Source organism: Babylonia areolata, chromosome 20 (assembly GCF_041734735.1).
Source record: "Babylonia areolata isolate BAREFJ2019XMU chromosome 20, ASM4173473v1, whole genome shotgun sequence".
Classification (NCBI taxonomy): Eukaryota; Metazoa; Mollusca; class Gastropoda; order Neogastropoda; family Buccinidae; genus Babylonia; species Babylonia areolata.
Genome location: NC_134895.1, coordinates 8,709,459 through 8,725,213, shown reverse-complemented (window position 1 = coordinate 8,725,213; position 15,755 = coordinate 8,709,459). Strand labels below are relative to the sequence as shown.

The 15,755-nt window shown below is 46.3% G+C and overlaps 1 protein-coding gene and 1 long non-coding RNA gene across 6 annotated transcripts in view; one reads left to right on the top strand and one right to left on the bottom strand.

The window, feature by feature from the left end:
- The window catches only part of LOC143295010 (uncharacterized), a 191,913-nt gene that overhangs the window by 21,759 nt on the left and 154,399 nt on the right, over window positions 1–15,755 (bottom strand). The gene's annotated exons all lie outside the window — the stretch shown is intronic.
- Window positions 3,130–15,331, top strand: LOC143295012 (uncharacterized). Its single transcript, XR_013056983.1, has 3 exons — window positions 3,130–3,339; window positions 7,314–7,419; window positions 11,770–15,331. It is a non-coding gene; the product is annotated as an uncharacterized LOC143295012 (long non-coding RNA).

Genomic DNA, 15,755 nt, shown 5'->3' with positions numbered 1-15,755 from the left:
AAGAGAGAGAGAGAGGGGGGAGGAAGAGAGAGAGGGGGAGGGAGAGAGAGAGTGGGGAGAGAGAGAGTGAGCAGGAGAGGGATTCAGATTCAGATTCAGATGGTTTATTCATTAAGGCCAAAGCCCCATATGAACGAGGGGCAATAACAACATTAGTGTATGTCACCAGAACTATAGCAATTAATCATGACATAATTATATCTCTTAAGTGAAAAGCTTTATATAAATATAGAGCCAAATTACGTGTAAGTCCGTCATCTGTAGCGGGAGAGAGAGAGAGAGAGAGAGAGAGAGAGAGAGAGAGAGAGAGAGAGAGAGAGAGAGAGCGCACATATTGAAACCCCGACAGAAACAAGTAAGGGAGAGAGTAAGAGAAGAAGACAGAGACTGGGGATGAGATAAACATGTTAACCAACTGATTAAGAAAGACTGGCAGATAACTGACTGATCTATCCATGTTAACCAACTGATTAAGAAAGACTGGCAGATAACTGACTGATCTATCCATGTTAACCAACTGATTAAGAAAGACTGGCAGATAACTGACTGATCTATCCATTTCTGAAGGCCTCCAATCATTTGTAACAGAACGGACTGAGATTCTTGACTGCTGCTGTGTGGAATGCCGGTGTTAAAAATGGAGATTTACGCTAAGTTTTTGCACCAGTGTTCATCTACTGTCACAGCTCTCACGTGGCTTAGTTGTGGAAATAGAGGGAAAAATAACCACTCAAGAACCAGCTGTCTCAGCACACACACACACACACACACACACACACACACACACACACACATGCGTGTAGCCACCCACATAAACAAACACGCACGTACACGGACAATAAGTCACACACACACACACACACAATCGCCAAGAATCGAAAACAAAACATAATCACATCAAAAGGTGAAGTTTTGGTCCTCGAAAATTTTAGCTGACTTCAGCACTCGATAAAACCCATAAATATTCAGCACTGCCGACATGGTGTGTGTAGACTTCAGTAAAAAGCACGCTGTTAAAGTGAAACTGTGGAAGATATACAGGATCAACCTACCCAGCTATCTCTTTCACACGAGTTGTTTTTTTATGCAAAGTTTTCGATCAGGCTAAGGTGACCCGAGCTGTGGTGATACAGCTTGCGCCAGTTGTTGTGTATCGATTGATTCAGTCACACACACACACACACACACACACAACCACTTCTTCCTCTTCCTCAACAACGAAAAAAAAAAAAAAAAAAGCACTGCCGCCACCACCGACCACTACGCAGGATACATATTTATTTGGCCGACTCAAGCCACAGAAGGGATTGCACTACACGAAGTACAGTCGCCTGTTGTTTGTGGTTAGGGTTAGGTCCCAGGTATAATCACTGCTACGGAGTCTATTACAGCGTGCAGCGTGTTTACTCACCTATCATCGTGTCCGCAAATAACGGTCTTTCGGTCTCTTTTCGTGGCCGTTTCCTGGCGTGTTTGAAAGCGTGGTGGGAACCCCGAACAGGTAATCCAGCCAGACTCACACACACACACTGTAATTGTTCCTCCCAAGCCCCTCTCCAGTCCGTCGATGGACCTGCCTGTATGCCACTACCTGCCAAATCTTGACTGTCACCTCAGACAGGGCAAGCCTGTGCCCTAGTCTTATGAGTGAGTGGCTGGCTGCCGGCGTCACTCCCACACTGCCTTTCACGCCCCCGCCAAGACTGCCCCCCAGGACACTCCAGGCCCAACCACGGGCGTGTCCCGGAAACTCTTTCACTGGAGGTGAGATTTAAATAATAATAATATTAATAATAACAAACCCACCTGATGTGACTCCCTTTCCTCTCTAGCATGTTCATGCAAATTCAACATAACTGCAAGCTTAAATTTTCTCATACCTTCCTCTGTCGCAATATATGTCTCAACGCATCGCAAAATGAACTTCTTTTCAGTTTTGATCAGACTGTTGTTGCCTGTTTCCACACTGTGGTGCATGAGTCAACGGCTATGGAGTGCACACTGTTGTGCTGTGACTGCTGTGAATAGAGCGACTTTAGGTGGACAGGTCAGTCTGAAGGCATTCACCTCATCAAGGGGTCAAGCTAAGCTCACCACGGCAAACCAAACTGAATGGGTCGCACCCTACTAAAAAAGGTGAACCTGACCTGGGCCGGTACAGGTTGGGGAGGGAAGAGACGATCACGATATCACCATGAGATGATAAACAGAGATCCCGGCGTGCGCAGCATGCGTTTGGGGCACGTTAAAGAAACAACGGCAACAAAAGTGTGGTCCCTGTAAATCCATTGTAATATACTTGTGTACGTGTGCGCGAGATTCAATCTTAATTGAACGACACAGGACACGAATGATCAGCACTTAATGACAGCAGTCAGTCGGCTCAACACAGGTAAGTTGCCTGTTGTGCAAATGACTGTAAATCGCTTAGAGTTTGGTCTCGGACAGAAGATATACGCTATGCGTCAACATTATATATATATATATATATATATATATATATATATATATATGCAGACGTAGTATTTATACAAGGACCTTCTGTGTACATTACAAAGACCAGACAGTTTATCCCCCCTTTTTTTTTTCTTTTTTTTTCCTCAAGGCCTGACTAAGCGCGTTGGGTTACGCTGCTGGTCAGGCATCTGCTTGGCAGATGTGGTGTAGCGTATATGGTTTTGTCCGAACGCAGTGACGCCTCCTTGAGCTACTGAAACTGAAACAGAAACAGACAGTCGACAGAAGGAGCTCAACCAGTCCGGGGAATCGCTCATGGGTGGGACATCATTCAGCGGCGACACCGAGACCTGTGACACCGGTGCGCGGCGTGTGTGTGTGTGTGTGTGTGTGTGTGTGTGTGTGTGTGTGTGTGTGTGTGTGTGTCTGACTCTGTGTGTGTGTAGTGTAGTGTGTTGGTTGATTGTTTGATTGTTTGTGTGTGTTGTGTTGTGTTGTGTTGTGTTGTGGTGTGTTTTGTTTGTGTGTATGCGTGAGGTGTGTGTGTGTGTGAGAGAGAGAGAGTACGTGCGCGCGCGCGTTCTCTCTCTGTGTGTGTGTGTGTGTGTGTGTGTGTGTGTGTGTGTGTGTGTGTGTGTGTGTGTGTGTGTGTGTGTGATGATGATGATTATGAAGGCGGTGTGGCGCACGGATCGTTGCGCTGTGTAGCGTGAAGGCAAGGGGCCTGGGTTGGATGGAGTTTGTTCTTTGTGCTGTAGGGGCTGTCGCTGTGTGACGGTGGGAGCTGACGGGCTCCAGTGGAGTTCGATAGAAAATCTGTCGTCCGCGGCCCTTCTACAAAGTTTACGTCCTTACCTGTGCCGTCAACAGCAAGGAATGCAGGTGGGTGGGTGGGTGGGTAAAACAGGTGGGTGGCAAGACAGGTGGGTGGGTGGGGGGAAGGGGTTGGGATGAGGTAAGAGTCTAGTTGGCGGGCTGATTCACCAACACGTTTATTCCCCTTGGGCAACAGGTTTGTGAACCCTTCTCCCGTTCCCTCTCTCGTTTGATGTTTATTATTATTGTTTACTTTTTTCCCTTTTTTCCTTGTTTTTTTTTTTTTTTACCCGCTGCAAATAGCTGTTGGGCCAACCAAGCTGTGATCTCATACACTGATACACATAAACAGAGAGAGAGAGAGAGACAGACAGACAGACAGACAGACAGACAGACAGAATGAATGAATGAATCTTTATTTTCCAACGGTGAAGATATTTGCACTTTGGCCGACTTACATATCTAGAGAGAGAGACACACAGACAGACAGACAGACAGAGACAGACAGACAAGTGTTGGGGAGACATGAGATTCAAACACATATACAGGACGGGGGAGATTTAGAGACAGGCACATATGCATGCTTCCCTTCCATTCCCCTTCACCACTATCCACACCTCCAGTACCCCCGCGTTCACATCACATCACATCACACACACACACAGGCACACACACACTCACACACACACACACACTCACACACACACACACACACACACACACACACACACACTTACATCCCAATTCTCTCTGTTCCTCTGTTCTGTGGTTGCAGATAAAAGCTCAGATGACATTTCAGACTTGTGAAATGTTAAAAGTTTGAAGAATGATCATGTCGTGTGTGTGTGTGTGTGTGTGTGTGTGTGTGTGTGTGTGTGTGTGTGTGTGACAGCAATATTGTATGTGAAAGAGCACTTGTCTGTGAACCAGAAAACTGCACACACGCGCATACACACTCACATGCACGCGCGCACGCGCACAAACACACACACACACACACGCGTCACAATATCACCTACCACCTTATCCCAACCTAAGCACGGGAGACATGCGAACTGCCCGAAATGTCCCTACAACCTAACAACGAAAGACCGTATTTCACAACGAGCTTATACAGTTTTCTCCTGCACAATGGAGCAGGCACACTCACACTCACACACACACACACACACGCACGCACACACACACACACACACACACACACGGTCATTACATTGACTCACTTTGTTTACACACGTGAGTAATGAACTAGCAAAAGTTTTTAAGGAAGAAAGAAAGAAAAGCAATGAGAGAGAGAGAGAGAGAGAGAGAGAGAGAGAGAGAGAGAGAGAGAGAGAGAGAGAAATGCAATATCAACATGGAAACCCGGGCACACGTGCACTTTCTGTGTGGTGTGGTGTGTGACGGAGTATGGTGTGTAATGTTGTATTTTGTGTGACGTTGTGTGTTTTATGTGTTGCACTGAGTAATGTGTTGTGGCGTGCAATGTGTGGTGTGGTGTACATTGTGATGTTGTGTGCAATGCGGTGATATAATGTGATGTGAAGTAGGGTGATGTAGTGTGTAATGTAATGTAGTGTGGTGTGATGTGGTGTGTGATAGTGTGATGGGTGTAAGGCGGTTTGATGTGGTGTGGTGTTTCATGTATATAGTGTCATGTGGTGTTTCATGTTGTGTGATGTGGTGTGTGATGTGGTGTGTAATATGTGTGATGTAGTGTGTAATGTGGTGTCATCTAGTATATTCTATAATGTGGTTTGATAGGGTGTCATGTAGATGTGTGTGGTGTGGAGTGGAGTGGTGTGGAGTGGAGTGGAGTGGAGTGGTGTGGTGTGGTGCGGAGTGGTGTGGCATGGTATCTTTATTCTTCCTTTCCTTCTTTCAGTCCTCCCCCCCCCCCCCCCCTCCATTCCCCGCCCGTTCCCCGCCGCCACGCCCTTACCCCTACTCCACCAAATGACAGAACTAAGAGGTATTGAAACACACACCGTAAGAACCGTGGTCAAACAGATTTACAAAGCTGGTACTGGAGTGGGCAAGTTTGGAGCTGATTTGTCGGTCTTGTGTCTCGCTCTCACCCACCCCCCACGCCCCCACACACACCACCTATACATTTCACCTTTCGTCAGCAAGCTATATAAAGGCATACATGTGAGTGTTGAGCTGAATTTAACGATCTCTTTGACGTTGTTTGGTGCTGGGGTCTTGGGGAAAAAAGAAGAAGAAAAGGCTAGTGAGCTGCTATGGGCATTGGACGAAAGGAGTCACCGAAGAGCAGCCACACCCACGTCGTATGAACCGAACTCACCCGCCTATAGAAGATAGATCGTTCTGGCTGTCCTTTATCATTCTTTTGTTCACCCGCATGGGAATGGCCACAGTGTTGGGCAGGGTCCAGTTTTTTGTGTGCTCTTTAAAGGAGCGAGTTCGAAGAGAAAACTGAGAGAGAGAGAGAGAGAGATTGATTGTGTGTGTGTGTGTGTGTGTGTGTGTGTGTGTGTGTGTGTGTGTGTGTGTGTGCGTGTGGTGTGTGTGTGAGAGAGAGAGAGAGAAGGAGAGAGAGACAGACAGAGAGAGAGAGAGAATAAGACAAAAGACAAATGGCACAAAGAGACGGAGGCAGACAGACATTGAGAAACAGACATAAACACAGAGACAGACAAATCCAGTGTCAGGAAAAACAAAAACAAAACAACAACCACCGGATCGACTGAACAACTGTACGTCAGGCAGAAAAGTAGATTAAAGGAGACAGTGAGAAAACACACACACACACACATAATCATCACCCCCCACACATACACACACACATACACACTTGCCCCCCTCCCACCCACACACACACTCTCCCGACAATCCATGAAAGAGAGAGCGGTCGATCGAAGAGAGTGGATCTGCAGGTATATAGAATGGGTGTGAATGATTTATTGACATGGTCAGAAAAACACACAGGGGAAAGAGAGGAGAAGAAAGCGGACAGAGACAGAGAGAGAGAGAATGAAAGAGAGAGAGGCAGACAGACGACAGACAGAGACACGGAGAGAGGGACAGAGAGAGAGACAGAGAGAAAGAGAGAATGAGACAGAGAGACAGACAGACAGACGAAGAGAGGGATAGAGAGACAGACAGAGAGAGAGAGAGAATCAGAGAGAGAGAGAGAGACAGACAGACACACAGAGAGAGGGATAGAGAGACAGACAGACAAAGAGAGAGAGAGAGAATGAGAGAGAGAGGCAGACAGACAGACAGACACACGGAGAGAGGGATAGAGAGACAGACAGACAAAGAGAGAGAGAGAGAGAATCAGAGAGAGAGAGACAGACAGACAGACACACAGAGAGAGGGATAGAGAGACAGACAGAGAGAGAGAGAGAGAGAGAGAGAGAGAGAGAGAGAGAGAGAGAGAGAGAATCACAGAGAGAGAGAGAGAGAGAGAATCACAGAGAGAGAGAGAGAGAGGGATAGAGAGAGAGGCAGACAGACAGACAAAGAGAGAGAAAGGGGGCGGAGAAACACCCATATTCAAACAGCAAACATCCACACAGACAGACAGCTGCATACACACACAAACACTACTGACAGACAAACCCATACATACACAAGCAGACAAACACACAAACAGACCCACACACGCACAAACAGACCGACAGACAGACGGATCAAGACTGACATACATTAACCGTCACGAAACCTCGTAACAGGCCACAGAACAGCTAATGACGAACAATACCCGACTGATCTCAACAATACTACCCCCCCCCCCCCCCCCGCCCCCCTCCTCTCCCAAATCACCACCACCACCACCGCCTCTATCAACAACAACAATAACAACGGCAAAAGGGCGTCACCGCTGCCTCGTCCAAAAATCCCACACACAGACTCTCACCTGAAATTCCCAGCAGCACGCACAAGCCGACGTTATAATGTCTGCCATCAACAACAACAACCACATAAAGACAGTCACAACAAGAACAGCAGTCACCACAACGTGATTTTCGTGTCAGGCGACACACCACAATACGTTGCCTCTCTCACTGCAGATCTACTGAGAGCAGGAACTGTTGACGCAGCGCTCACCTGAGAGTGCCGTGCAGCGCTGTGCGTCACACAGGTGTGCCACTGTATTCGTACAGCTGTGTCGTTCAGGTTGGTATCTTAGAGACTCGGAGCGTCGTAGATCACGTGTCGAGCACGCAGAGATAAGTTCTAACTTTAGAATCTTTCTGTCAGTGCTGATAGCGCCCCTTATTATCATTATTATCTACTTGTCTTTCGGGTTGTTTTTTTTGTCTCTTCTCCCCAACAGGTAAACCCCTTGCAGGAAAGTGGCTGGTCGAGCTTTGCCAAGTCAATGACTTCACAGTGTATAATTATACCTGTGGGCTGGGATGGAAGGTGGTGGTAATGGGGGTCAGGGTGGGGGTGGGTCTTTTTTTGTGTACAGTCGTTCCTTTTCCAAACTTTTATTTAGGGAATAAAATTAATGAAAAAACAGAATAAAATTAATGAAAAAAAACCCCACCTCACTCAAAACACCAAGATCAAACGCACGCACACACACACACACACACACACACACACACACACACAACCACCTTGTCTCGGTTTCCTTTTTGTCTCCCAACCCATCCACTGCTTTCCTCTCCCACCCTCTCTCTCACACACACCCACACACACATATACGCAGATGGAAATGGATTATAACAATTTGTTTCTCTCATTCATTTAAAAAAAAAAAGTTTATTAAAGGCCCTGTTCTTGATACTCACACCAACGTCTCCCTCTCTACCCACACCCCCTCCACTCCCCTCCCTTACACCAGTCACCTGCAGTCATCAGCTGATTCACAAGGCATGTCCGTGCGCAGGCTCAGAAAGCTGAGCGGTGGATCAATACCGTCAGACTGATTGACTACCCGTGGCCACCTGGCTTAGTAACCAATCAGTGGGATCACCTGCACCCTTCTCTTGCCCAACACTGCTCGACGAGTTGCTTTACGCAACAGCAGTGTGAAAGCTGGCGCATGCGAACACACACACACACACACACACACACACACACACAGAGGGAAAGAGACTTGTGGAACAGACGAAGAAATAGAGAGAAAGAGAGAAGCAACAGCACATGCGCGCGCGCACACACACACACGCATGCACGCGCACACACACACACACACACACAAGTGTGATTGCGAATATGGAATTCAACAACAACAACAATAAAACACGACTTTCGAAAATGACATTTCAAACTTCATCAGAACTACACATAATGTGAAACAGTAAGACCGTCAGCGTGACAGTCTCAAATTCAACTGAAGTACGCCTCATTTGAAAGACTGACATTAAAGAAAAGTTCACATATCTCAAAACGACGACGATGATGACAGGTTGAAATTCAATACAAACCCACCTCTTTTAAAATTCCTTGTGTAGCTTGAAATTCATTGGACTTCCACTTGATACGCAAATTATTGTGACATTGATGGTTTGAAAAACAGTGCAAATATATTTAAAAAAAAAAAAAACCCATAAAAAATGTTATTATCAATATCATCATTGTGAATATTATCAATGTGACACAATATTCACACACAGACAACCATAATCCACAGTGCCCGAGAGTCACTACATATATGATTCTAACCCTCCGCTGTGACTGCGTGCCCGACAGGCCCCGATATCTAATTCTAACCCTCCTCCATGACTCTGTGTGCCCGATAGACCCGATATCTAATTCTAACCCTCCATCATGACTCTGCGTGCTCAGAAGATCCGATATCTAATTCTAACCCTCCACCATGACTCTGTGCCCAATAGGCCCTGATATCTAATTCTAACCCTGCCCCATGACTCTGCATGCCCAACAGACCCGATATCTACTACTAACCCTCCTCCATGACTGTGTGCCCGATAGACCCAATATCTAAATCCAACCCTTCCCCATGATTTTGCGTGCCCGATAGACCTGACATCTAATTCTAACCCTCCATTATGACTGTGTGCCCGACAGACCCGATATCTAATTCTAACCCTCCATCATGACTCTGTGTGCCCGATAGACCTGATATCTAATTCTAACCCTCCCCCATGACTCTGTGCCCAATAGGCCCTGATATCTAATTCTAACCCTGCCCCATGACTGCATGCCCGATAGACCCGATATCTAATTCTAACCCTCCTCCATGACTCTGTGCCCAATAGGCCTTGATATCTAATTCTAACCCTCCCCCATGACTCTGTGCGCCCGACAGACCTGATATCTAATTTTAATCCTCCTCCATGATTCTGTGCACCCGATAGACCCCGATATCTAATTATAACCCTCCTCCACAATCGTATGCCCAACAGCCCCCAATATCTAACCCTCCTCCATGACTGTGTGCCCGATAGACCCAATATCTCATTCTAACCCTCCCCCATGACTCTGTGTGCCCGGCAGGCCTCGATGTCTAATTTTAACCCTCCTCCATGACTCTGTGTGCCCGATAGACCCCGATATCTAATTCTAACCCTCCTCCATGACTCTGTGTGCCCGATAGACCCGATATCTAATTCTAACCCTCCCCCATGAGTGTGCCCGATAGACCCGATATCTAATTCTAACCCTCCTCCATGATTCTGTGCGCCCGATAGACCCCGATATCTAATTCTAACCCTCCTCCATGACTGTGTGCCCGATAGACCCGATATCTAATTCTAACCCTCCTCCATGACTGTGTGCCCGACAGGCCCCGATATCTAATTTTAACCCTCCTCCATGACTCTGTGTGCCCGATAGACCCCGATATCTAATTTTAACTCTCCCCCATGACTGTGTGCCCTATAGGCCCCGATATCTAATTTTAACCCTCCCCCATGACTGTGTGCCCGATAGGCCCCGATATCTAATTCCAATTCTCCCCCGTGACTCACCAGGACCGTCATCACGCGCAGGGCTGTCCGGCGTTCTCAGCACCAGCTTTGCTACAGACGAGTACACACGGGACATGGTGACGTCACAACGAGCGGCACGTGCAGCTCTATAATATAGCGTCCCTTACTGTGTCGGTCACAGTCACAGTGCAGTGCGCCAATCTCTTTGGTACTGCGTCTGTGGCACGACAGTGGAGCGTGCTTGTGTCATCACATTGCAGTATGCTGATGTCACTTTTGTGCAATGTCACTTAAGTGCATTATACAGTGCAATATGCCGATGTCACCACTGTGCAGTGTCACCAATGAAGGATGCCAATGTCACACCTCAGTGCAGTATGCCAATCTCCTTGGTGTGTCCCTGACGACAAAAAGCTCGGTATGCCAACGTGACTGACGCTGACAACCAATCAACGTGCAGGACGCCAATGTCTTTCGGGTGAACCCAGCAACGAAACGCAGAGTGTCAACTTCACCGATGCTGACTGCCAACCAGACTGCAGCGTACCAACTAACCCGACAGCCAGTCAGTTACAGCGACCCACTGTCTTCACCATGACGCTAATGACCCAGCTCACCGTGAACCTAACTCACCGTGACCCTAACGACCCAGCTCACCGTAACGACCTAACTCACCGTGACCCTAACGACCCAGCTCACCGTGACCCTAACTCACCGTGACCCTAATGACCCAGCTCACCGTGACCCTAACTCACCGTGACCCTGACGACCCAGCTCACCGTGACCCTAACTCACCGTGACCCTGACGACCCAGCTCACCGTGACCCTAACTCACCGTGACCCTGACGACCAAGTTCACTGTGACCCTGACGACCTAGCTCACCGTGACCCTAACTCACTGTGACCCTAACGACAGAGCTCACCGCGACCCAAACGATCCAGCAGAACGTGAATGTGTCACACTGTCCTGACAGTGGAGACAGCCGCGAAGTGCCAAGCTCCTTGCACACACCACCAGTGCATCCAGGACAGTTAGTCACCCGGCGGCCGGTCAGTCAGGGATTTGCACAACCCCGTGACGTCAGACAGGAATTACCGACCGGACCCAGCGACATTTTACCCCCGTCCTTACCGCGGGCATTTAAAACTCGTTAGTTTTCGCACGGAAGGGGAAGGGGAAGGTGAGAGAGTTGGACACTCTATCCATCACACGCAGAAAGAGAGAGAGCGACACACACACACACACACACACACTGTCTTTCCCGCTGCCCTGTTTGTCCATCCCTCGATGTCCGGATGTGTGTGCGGAGTGTCTGCATCATTACATGGCCCCTGTCGTCCAGCGACAACAGAAGAGGCACGTTCACCGCAGCCTGCAACCGCCGCGTAGTAAACAAGAGTGGCAAGGTCATCGAGCCTCACGTGCATGAGATGCCCATTTCACCCAACACACAAATTACGGAACAGAAGAAAAGGAAACCTCAAGACAATCTGGCAATCAAATCTTTTTTTTTTTTCCTTTTCTCAAATCCCACTTTTACTGACAATGACCTTTGCACCTTTTTTTTCTTTCTCAAATCTCACCATTATTGACAATGACCTTCTTGTTTGTTTTTAACAGGTTATGTTTTCTGGCACAACAAATCTCTTCACCAGAATGGAAAAATTGGACGAAAACCATGTGGCCTTGAATTTTGACCGCCTGACCTTCACCCTGCATGTGTTTGTTCTCGACGTGTCACATCACCAAACACTACCAAGATAAGTTGTGTTTTTAGACTGGGTGATTGACTTGCTTGTACCTGCCAGCCTTTACACACACACACACACACACACACGAAAACCAATAATAAAAATAAAAATTTCAAAAAAACAAAAACGAAAGAAGGTTTCTTTAACATACCGTGTTGTGACATGACGTTGGTCTTCTGTAGATATCAACCCGTTAATAATAATGTCAAGTTACTTTTCCATGATTGATGAAAATTAGACATAAATGATTAGCCTCTTTTTTTTTTCTTTTTTCTCCTCCTTTTTTTGTGGTCAAATGATGATCTTGATCTTTGACATTTCACCCTGCCTATCAGGTTACAATAGGTAACCATTCACTACTGCCATCCTGCCAGTTCTGCTTTTAGTGCCACATGCGACAGTTGCTCTCTCTCTGTCACACACACACACACACACACACACACTCGGACGATCGAGACCGGGTGATTGCATGGACTCACGCTGTTTACACACACGAGTCAAAAAATTATTTCTTTTTACCACAAGGGTAACAGCACATGAATGAAACTATACTTTTGAAAGTGCTCGCCAGATGCACCAGTGTCTGATCGTTTTCATCTGCTTGTTTTGCTGGTCTACCCGATAACCTCAGGGGTTGGAACTCTGATCGTTTTCATCTGCACGTTTTGCTGGTCTACCCGATAACCTCAGGGGTTGGAACTCTGATCGTTTTCATCTGCACGTTTTGCTGGTCTACCCGATAACCTCAGGGGTTGGAACTCTGATCGTTTTCATCTGCACGTTTTGCTGGTGTACCCGATAACCTCAGGGGTTGGAACTCTGATCGTTTTCATCTGCATGTTTTGCTGGTCTACCTGATAACCTCTGGGGTTGGAACTCTGATCGTTTTCATCTGCACGTTTTGCTGGTCTACCCGATAACCTCTGGGGTTGGAACTCTGATCGTTTTCATCTGCACGTTTTGCTGGTGTACCCGATAACCTCAGGGGTTGGAACTCTGATCGTTTTCATCTGCATGTTTTGCTGGTCTACCTGATAACCTCAGGGGTTGGAACGCGCTGTTTCTTTGTATCGTCCAGTGCTGTGATCCGTTCTTGTCCAATCCATCATGCGGTGTGACCACACCAACGATTCTTTCACGTGCAGCAGACTTTACAACGTAATTCAATCGCAAAAATAAAACATTAATAAATAAATAAAGGAAATAGGTAAGTAAACAAATATATAATTTTTAAAGTGAATGAACACGTGCGATTGTCAAAGTTTGCCAACTCCACCACACAACGTCCAAGAGTATCATACTTCACAGGTGGGAAGCCGTGGACACCCGCCAACAAATTAATGACCACTGCCTTTCTGGGGTTACTCACTATACCCGCCGTTTTCTATCTTTGTGCTTGTGCTGCGTCGCTTCGAAACGCATGGGGGTGGAGGGTGGGACAGGGTTTTTAGGATGGGATAGGGTTTTTTTTTTAGGTTTTTTTCCAAGGATGGGATAGGGTTTGTTTTTGTTTTGTTTTTCCAAAGGATGGGATAGGGTTTTTTCAAAGGATGGGATGGGTTTTTTTCTCAAAGGATGGGATAGGTTGTTGGTTTTTTTCCAAAGGATGGGATAGGGTTGTTGTTGTTTTCAAAGGATGGGATAGGGTGTTTTTTTTCAAAGGATGGGATAGGGTTGGGGTTCAAACGACATCACGGGGTGGTAGAGCAACTCGCGCAAGAAAAAGTACGTAGAAATCGGGTTTGTTCTGTTTCATTTAGCTGAGTTTTAACGTAATGTCCAATGAACGTGCTGAATACACAGACCCGCAGACTGTACCCTGATCAAACAGAATGTGTATTTCCAGTGACTGACGTTTTCTGCTGATGGGATAAAACAGATCCACAAACAGCAGGAATGTCGACAACAAAGATCGATACTCCGTGAAACTGCAGATTCCATCACTTCCACATTAATCATACTGATGATGAAGTATGCACAAGCATCGGTAACTATTCCGGACAAGTCATTTTGGGTTCTCGATCCTCACAGAAAAATCACGAAACACGAAAAGAAATGTATCCATCACCTGGTTTAACAGCATGTACTGCACACCGATAATGATCGAATAAGCCATCTGAACTCATGCCCTTCAAAATAAATGAATAAAACAAAATGAAACGAAATAATAAATTAAACAAAAAACACGAAATACGAAAAAGGAAACTGTTTCTGTTTCGAAATGCATCAACTTAAAAACTGATTGTTGTTCAATGGTTAAAGCGAGTGGGCTTGATTTTAACGACTGACTGCAAGTTTGTTCAATTAGTAACATAGGAAACCGATAAATAAATGAAATAAAAACATGTTGAAAATAGGAAATAAAAGAGCAAAAAAAAACCAAAAGAAGTAAAATGCAAGACAAGCCCAGAAAAAAATGTGTTTTCAAAAACAAGCTTGCACAGTACAGTGATGAACCCGTGTCTGAAAGTGACAGTGGAAACAGTGTGCATTCCTGTCCACCTGAGCACGGAAATGTTTGCCGAGGACAGTTTGCTCGCAAACGGCGTGAGATGGTTGCCAGCCAACCCAGCTCCCCCCTCCTCCTTCCCACAAGTTAAATCCCCCCGTGACCTTTTCAGTGCCTCTAATTCTGCATCATCATCACGACTGCAAGCGGACAGCTGGAAAACACAACAGTGAGCTAGAACATCAGGAAGTTTGCATCGGTATCAGCATTATCATAATGATCCTGCATTGCTTGGATTATACATCAGTTTTGCAGTTTTGAAAGATGGTACAAAGCACTGAAAATTTTAAAAACCATACATCAGTTTCTTCTTTTCTGAAAATAGACTGCAAAATGGAAATAAAATCCAGCACAAAATTACCAGCGATTTGTTTAAAGCACTTTTTATTTCTTCGTTTTAAGCAGATGTTGTGGTGTAGCGAATATTGATCAGTCCGTTCGCTTAGTCGTCTCCTTAAAACTGAAACCGAACATGTTCTGTAGTCCTGATAAACAGAAGCAGCAGAGGAAACTTAGCCACAAGTTTCGTTAACTTCTCCGAAAAACACAGACTGTAAACTGCACGTACTGAGCACAGCACGGAAGACGGCAGTGATACGTGTCAACAACACACGTCCTTTACGTTCACCTGACAGCTCGCTGTCCCAAGACAGACAGCGTGATTCACGGCCGCAAACCTCATTAAACCCGTGTCCAATTTAGCTCCCTGCTGTTGGCCATTGTGTCTGACTTGACTTTCAACTTTCACAACAGGTCTTGAGGTTTCTGCAGAGCGTGACGGATAGCTATGACCTAAGCGGAATTTTAATGAGGACAGTCCAATGAGCTGCACACCGTCTCGCCGCACACGTCACGTGACAGTGTCATCCCAGGAAAGGAACTGGTTGACAGGAAAGGAAACATATCTGCCGGAGTCTTACCGTGCGCGCGCGCACACTTACGTAACACAGCCATCCTGTGGTCAGTGTTCTTTTCTGTACCATGCTGACGCCAGTGTGATTAAATTTGATATGTTCGGAAGCGCTTCTTAAGAATGCGCTTTTGTTTGTTTTTGCCTAGCTGCAATGCTGGTCATGGAACACTGTTTCTCTTTCTTCTGTTTTTCACTCCCTTTTAGAATTTTCGTTATCTTGTTCAAGCGCTTTGATATCCCTTCTCTCTGTTTTTTCTTCTTTTATTTCTCTTCTGAAACAGCTATCATCATACCCCCCCCCCCACTTGCATGTTTTCCAAACATAAACATTTGACCTTGAACTTTTTGAATAAGATGCAATGCTTCTGTTGTGGGTCAAGTGCCAAAACTGCATGTTTCGGTTTTCAGTTTTCATGCACCCCAAGTTAGACTA